Below are 7,202 nucleotides of genomic sequence, written 5' to 3' on the forward strand. Positions count from 1 at the left end.
TCTGGATATTGGAACATCTGGGCCATGGTGTCACTGGAGACCTTTCAGGGGGTCTTGGCTGGTCAAAGCAAATGTATCTTAATCTGGAGCAAATCCATAGCCTCTTGCTTTCTGTGGAAACAAAAGCAGAGCCTTCTTTCCAAAGCAACATATTCTTAGATCCAAATTTTGAAGTCAAGGTACCTTTTTTTTTTTTTTTTTGGTTTTTCGAGACAGGGTTTCTCTGTGTAGCTTTGCGCCTTTCCTGGAATTCACTTGGTAGTCCAGGCTGGCCTCGAACTGACAGAGATCCACCTGGCTCTGCCTCCCAAATGCTGGGATTAAAGGCGTGCGCCACCGCCCGGCTTTACATCTTACTTCTCAAGGCAGCGGAGGCTGGCAGCGTCTCCTGACTCAGCCTTCCACTTCCCAGAATTCTCCTCTCTGCTTATCCCACCTATACTATACTTCCTGCCTGGCTACTGGCCAATCAGCATTTTATTTATCAATCAATAATCAATCAATCAATCAGAGCAACACATTCACAGCATACAGAAAGACATCCGCAACACCGGGGTTCAATTCCCAGCACCCACATAGCAGCTTCACAACTCCCTGCAACTCCAGTTCCAGGGGATCCAGTGCTCTGTTCTGGTCTCTGGAGGTACTGCACACGCATGGTGCACAGACAAAACACCATACGCATAAAATAAAATAAAAAAGGATAATTGTGATGATAAATGCTCAAAAAACCCAAAAACAAACAAACAAAAAAACTGTCACCTCTGAGAGGCAGAGTAAGCCAGGCAACAGCAAGGGCAGGCTCTGCTAGGCCCAGGGAAGACACCTGGGGGTCAAATGCTTGCTCTTTGGTGCTTGTATTTCTTCTCCCAGTCTGCCTTTATCACCAAAGAGATCAGCTTGATGTGCTGTGACCTCAGTCTCCTTTACATCACCGTCAAACCTCAGAGCCTTAGGCTGTGTGCCTTCCCCAGGGACTCACGTGAGCTGCCTCAGGGCTACCTGAGATAGTTCAGAAAGGTCAGGAATCCTGTCCCACATGCTCCCTCTTGGGACCAGGAACCCACAAATTCAGGGCCAGTCGACTGTCCATTAGTGCTCATAAGAGGAATATTTGAATGGCAGAGGGTGACAGGGAAACTCAACTGAGCAGGCAGTATGTGAAATGGGACCAACTCAAAGGACCTCTGAGTCCACACCCATGGGAAGTGTGGGATATAGTTTTGGAACCTGCCCTTGGCCTGGCCCAAGGCGTAGTTTCGATCCTGAAAGGTAAGCCACCAGATAACTTTATTTCTTACCCAGTGAAGACACCCCTTCCCACCAGGTGCCCAATCTTTTGTCACCGCAACAAAGTTCAACAACTGCACCGCTGAGTTTTTAAAAAAATCATGTTTTTTTTTTTTTTGTTTTGAGGCAATTTATGAAGAAAGGGAAGAGGAGTTGTTGGAGAGACAACTTCAACTCTTTTTTTTTTCTCATGTCTTTTATTTGGCTCATCATGTCAGATTCACAGAGCTTAAGACTATTTATTTTCTTTTTTTCTTTATTAAGAAATTTTCTACTCACTCCACATGCTATCCACAGACCCCCCCTCCTCCCTCCTCCCACCCCCCAACTTCAACTCTTAAAAGCACTTCCTGCTCTTTTAGAGAACCAGAATTCAGATCCTAGTACCCACATCAGGAGGCTCACAACTACCTATTACTCAAACTCCAGGGGATCTGAGGCCTTCTTCTGGCCTCTTGGTCACCAGCCTACATGCAGTATATATGCACACATTCATACACATAAAAATTAAATTTGCCTGGCAGTGAGGACGCACACCTTTAATCCCAGCACTCAAGAGACAGAGGCAGGTGGATCTCTGAGTTTGAGGTCAGCCTGGTCTATAGAGTGAGTTCCAGGATAGCCAGGGCTACACAGAAAAAAAACCTATCTCAAAAGCAAAATTTAAAAAAATTAAGGTTTTTTAAAATTTTAAACATAATTCTTTATTGATTCTTAGGAAATTTTACATCATGCACCCCAATCCCACTCACCTCCCAGCCCCTCCATATCCAACCCTCGCTCCTGCAGTATGCACCCCAAAAAATTAATTAAAAACCAAACAAACAAAAAAACCCACCTCGCTCCTCCATATTTCCAACACCTCTTCATTCATCCTAGTGGCATCTGGAGCTGCAGTGTGTCCCACAGTAAGTTAGGTTTTAAAAAAGAAAAAAAAAACACTGTTGCGTCCAGGGGGACATGCAAAATAATGTAGTACAAACCAGTCTAAAACCAGAAGCAAAACTTTATTCCAAAAAAAATCACTCCGGGGCACAAAAACGCTTATCAGGGAGCTGAGACCATGGCCAGAGTTTGGGATTCTGTAATTGTGGCGACTGGAGGGGATTATGAGCCCCCCCCCCTTTTTTTTTTTTTTTTCAGTTTTTCGAGACAGGTTTTCTCTGTATAGCTTTGCGCCTTACCTGGAACTCACTTGGTAGTCCAGTCTGGCCTCGAACTCACAGAGATCCACCTGGCTCTGCCTCCCGAGTGCTGGGATTAAAGGCGTGCACCATCACCGCCCAGCCTGAGCCCCTTTTTATAGTAAGGGGAAAGCATTAGGCATGGACAAAAGAATTTTGAAGTTAAACTTTTAGAGACAAACTGCTTTTTAGGTTTTACAATTTTCCATTAACAAGGTCTTAGAGCGTTTCAGCTAATTGATATTTGCATATCCGTGCAGTCTTATCTGACACAGCTAAGTGATGTTTGCCCCAAACCTGCAACTTTTCCTGACATCGCTGTGTTCTCACAGCAGGGGGAATATGAAACAATGTAAAGCAGATTGTCACATAGAACTCATTAAAAGTTAACTTCGGTTTAGGTACTGAGTGGTAGGGGGTTATCGAGAATAGCTAACCCCAGGTCTGCAGAGAGCATTCTTTAGTAAAAAACTCACATTTGGGTTGCTGTCAGAGCTGCCCATTGTAAAACGAGGAAGGGCCCTTTAACCCGGTTAAAGGTTAATCCCTCTTTGCTGGCAGAGCTGATGGCTGTCGGCTTCCATCTCTTGAGCTTATAACTTTTCATTATCCCAAGCGCTCTATCTTGTTCCTATATTCCTGGACCCTTCAGCACAAGAGACGACTTTGGCTGGTGAGCTGGATAAGACAACTCCTCAAAAACCAAACCAAATGATCATGTTTTTGTTGTCCATTCATTATTTCTTTCTTTTTTTTTTTTTTTTTTGGTTTTTCGAGACAGGGTTTCTCTGTGTAGCTTTGCGCCTTTCCGCCTTTCCGCCTTTCCTGGAACTCACTTGGTAGTCCAGGCTGGCCTCGAACTCACAGAGATCCGCCTGGCTCTGCCTCCCAAGTGCTGGGATTAAAGGCGTGCGCTACCACCGCCCGGCCATTCATTATTTCTTTTGCATGTGTGCTGCATGAATATGGAGATCAGAGGACAACTTTCAGAGTCTGTTCTCTCCTTCCACAGTGGGTCCCAAAGACTGAACTCAGGTAATCAGGCTTAGAAGAAGCACCTTTATCCACTGAGCCTTATCATTGGCCTCTTTCTTAATGTTTTAGTTACTTTACAATTCTGGGAGTTTTGTTGTTTTCTGTTTGTTTGTTTGTTTGTTTGTTTGTTTGAGACAGTAGCTCTGACTGTCCTGGTACTCACTATGTGACCAGGCTGGCCTTGAACAGAGATCTGCCTGCCTCTGCCTCCCAAGTGCTGAGAACAAAGATGTTTGATACCACGTGCAGCTAAATTTACAATTCTGTGTCAGGCTGCCTTTATGGCCTTCCTGAGGCACAAGTACTCCATGGGCTGCAGGCTAGACCCACCTGTTTCTGCTAGAGGAGAAACTTCTTGAACTGCCTGCTACAAATACCAGGTGTATTCTGTTTAGCCTCCAAGCAGTCTGGCCCACAGCCTAGGACAGACGGGGTGAAAGCGAACGGAAGATTCTGTAACTCTCCACACAGTCACAGATGTAGACTTCACTGTCATCTGGGAGTGTATCCAGGAGATGGGCCACAAGCTGCCCAGAAACCACAGCCTCCTCAGGCCTCCGCCTGTCCTGGAGAGGTGCTGAGGACCTGAAACAGACCCGCCTTCTCAGTAAATAAACAAGATAGGCATCTCCGCTGATGAAGCAATCTCTTAGTTTCGTGCTTCTAGACCGGCACAAATATTGAGGAAAACAAGTCTATCTGCATGGTAGTTAAAGCATGGGAGTCAGGAAGGGATAATAAAAGAGAAAATAGGAATTGGTAGGTGACTCAGTGGCCCAGCATGATATGAATCCCCAGGCTCCATTCTTAGCATTAAATAAATAACTCCTACCTAAAAATTTAACTAAGCAATATACAAGTCTCCATTTAAAATCAGACCAAAGGGTGGGCAATATAGCTCAGCAGATAAAGGTGCTTGCCACACATGCCTTGAGAACCTGAGTTCAATTCCAGACTTCATGTAAAAGTGGAAGGAGAGAACCCACTCCACAAAGTTGTCCTCTGCCTTCTACATGTGCACTGTATCATGTGATGTACACACCATGCACTCACAAACAGTAAACAAACAAAAAAGTGCCAAAGAGGTACAGGGTCTCTTACAACGCCCAGTATGGTTGGAATCGGGACACTGTGCTCTGGTCCTATCTCTGCCCCCAATTCACCATGTTGCCTTGGGCCAGTTACCCACACCAAGCATCAGGACTCTGACTGTAAGAAAGAGGCAGATTTAGTTCAGTGGCTCCAATCCAGCCGGCCCAAGTGAATGTCTTAAATCTCCAGTGTAACTGTGTGTCAGGACACAGGTGTGTGGGTTCACGAGGCTCCGTGGAAAGAAAACTCAGAGGCATCTTAAGAATGAATCTAGCCTTTCATGGCTGCAGAGGTCCAGCCTTCCCTTCACCTAACGCATTTTTATTTACTCTCTATTTACAGTTTAGCCAGTTAATTTTCATACCTTCAAAGCAACCTAAAAGGAGCTCCCAGAGACCAAATGCCAAGTGCAAATTACTTGATTTCTCAGGTACCATGGTTTTCTGGGTTTCCTGAACCAAGTTTTGCATAGGCCTTAGATCCTTGGGGGACTCTCTGATCCTTGACTCTCAGACAAGATTCACATCCGTTGATAAGAGACAAAGGTGTAGTTAAACAAAGGAAGGATTAGGGTTAGGTGCTGCTCTCTGGAACCAGAACAGGAGCTCAGCAGGAATGTGCTACACTCCAGCCTCAGCACTGCCGCAGGTGAGACCCAGGGGGTTAGAACGTCCCCAGACAGCCCTGCACTCTGCATTCCTCCCGTTGTCCTTCCAGATCCTTTGTGGCTGTTTCCTCTTCCTATCTGAACTGCACAGGCTGAAGAGAAGGCTCAGTAGTCAAGACCCCTGCTGCTTCCTGAGTAACCAGGATCGAGTCTCAGAACCCACATGGTACTTCCCAACGGTCTGGAACGTCTGGAACTCCAGTACCAGGGCTCTCTTCTGGCCTTCGCAGGCACCAGGTGCACACATGTTGCACAGACAAACACGAAGGCAAAACACCTATGTACATTAAATATATAAAAAATAAAACTGTCCCCCTCTTATTCTTATCGAGTTAGAGGTGAATGAGGCAAGGCTGTAAAAAGACAAGACTTCAATAGTTGCCCAAAGGAACCTGGAATAAAAAAAGAAAAGAAAAACTATTTAGCCCTCAGTTTCAAGAGGAAAGTCTTTTTTTTTTTTTTTTTTTTTTTTCTCGAGACAGGGTTTCTCTGTGTAGCTTTGTGCCTTTCCTGGGACTCACTTGGTAGCCCAGGCTGGCCTCGAACTCACAGAAATCCGCCTGGCTCTGCCTCCCGAGTGCTGGGATTAAAGGCGTGCGCCACCACCGCCCAGCTGGAAAGTCATTTTTTTGCTGTTGTTTTTGTTGTCCACAAAAGTATCTAACCATTTTTAAATGATAAAATTTCGGCTGGGCTTGGTTGCACACATCTTTAATCCTAACACTTTCCCCACCCAGAGAGGGTCTCACTATGTAACCCTGGCTGTCCTGAAACTGACTCCGTAGACCAGGCTGCCCTCAAACTTAGAAATCCACCTACCTCTGCCTCCAGAGTGCTGGGATTAAAGGCGTGTGTCACTACTGCCCAGCTTTACTTTTTTTTTTTTTTTTTTTTTTTTTTTTTTTGGAGACAAGGTTTCTCTGTCCTGGATCTCACCCTGTAGACCAGGCTGGCCTCGAACTCGCAGAGATTCCCCCTGGCTCTGCCTCCCAAGTGCTGGGATTAAAGGCCTGTGCCACGGTTGCCCCCCAGTTATTGCTAAAAGGATAAACGGCGCTGGTTGGTTGGCAGAAGAGTCATGAGCCATGGTTACCAGAGTTAGAGTGGGCTTTATTAGAAAGAAGAGGGGGCCGGACGGTGGTGGCGCACGCCTTTAATCCCAGCACTTGGGAGGCAGAGCCAGGCGGATCTTTGTGAGTTCGAGGCCAGCCTGGACTACCAAGTGAGTTCCAGGAAAGGCGCAAAGCTACACAGAGAAACCCTGTCTCGAAAAGCCAAAAAAAAAAAAAAGAAAGAAAGAAGAGGGGATAGGACAGAGAAGCCAGGCCTGGCGGAGGGAGGGAAGCGGGGCAGAGCAGACAGCAGAGAGGAAAAGGAAAAGGGAGGGTGGGGGTCCGTGTGCGGCTTTTTAAGGCAGAGATTGTGTGATCACGCGGTGGTAAGCAGTCGCCTGCAACGCCCTGATGACGTAGGACTTTACACCCAGAAGAGTGAGAGCAGGATACTAACAACTGTATTTTATGTGTATGGGTATTTTGCCTGCATGTATGTCTGTGTATCACATGCATGCATGGCCCACTGATGTCAGAAAAGTGGAGTTACAGACAGTTGCGTGGTGGCATGTGGGATCGGAAACAGTGTCTGTCCTTTGGGCAGCAGAATGTCCCCTCATACTGAAAGGGATGGTGACAGACTTCCACACACTTTCCTCTCTGTAACCCGCAGAAGCCCTTTGCTTCCTTCCCTGACTTGGTCAAGGATGTAGAGGCCTCTGGCACATCAGGGAAGCACAAAGCCAGGCCTTTCTTCTACCCCAAGGTCACACTCCCAGCTTGAGCTGGGTGTAGCAGGGCCGGACTGTAATCCCAGAACTCCAGAGATGGAGACAGAAGGGTCAGAAATTCAAGAGTGGAGATATAAAGCAAAGGACAATC

Source organism: Peromyscus eremicus, chromosome 2 (assembly GCF_949786415.1).
Source record: "Peromyscus eremicus chromosome 2, PerEre_H2_v1, whole genome shotgun sequence".
NCBI lineage: Eukaryota > Metazoa > Chordata > Mammalia > Rodentia > Cricetidae > Peromyscus > Peromyscus eremicus.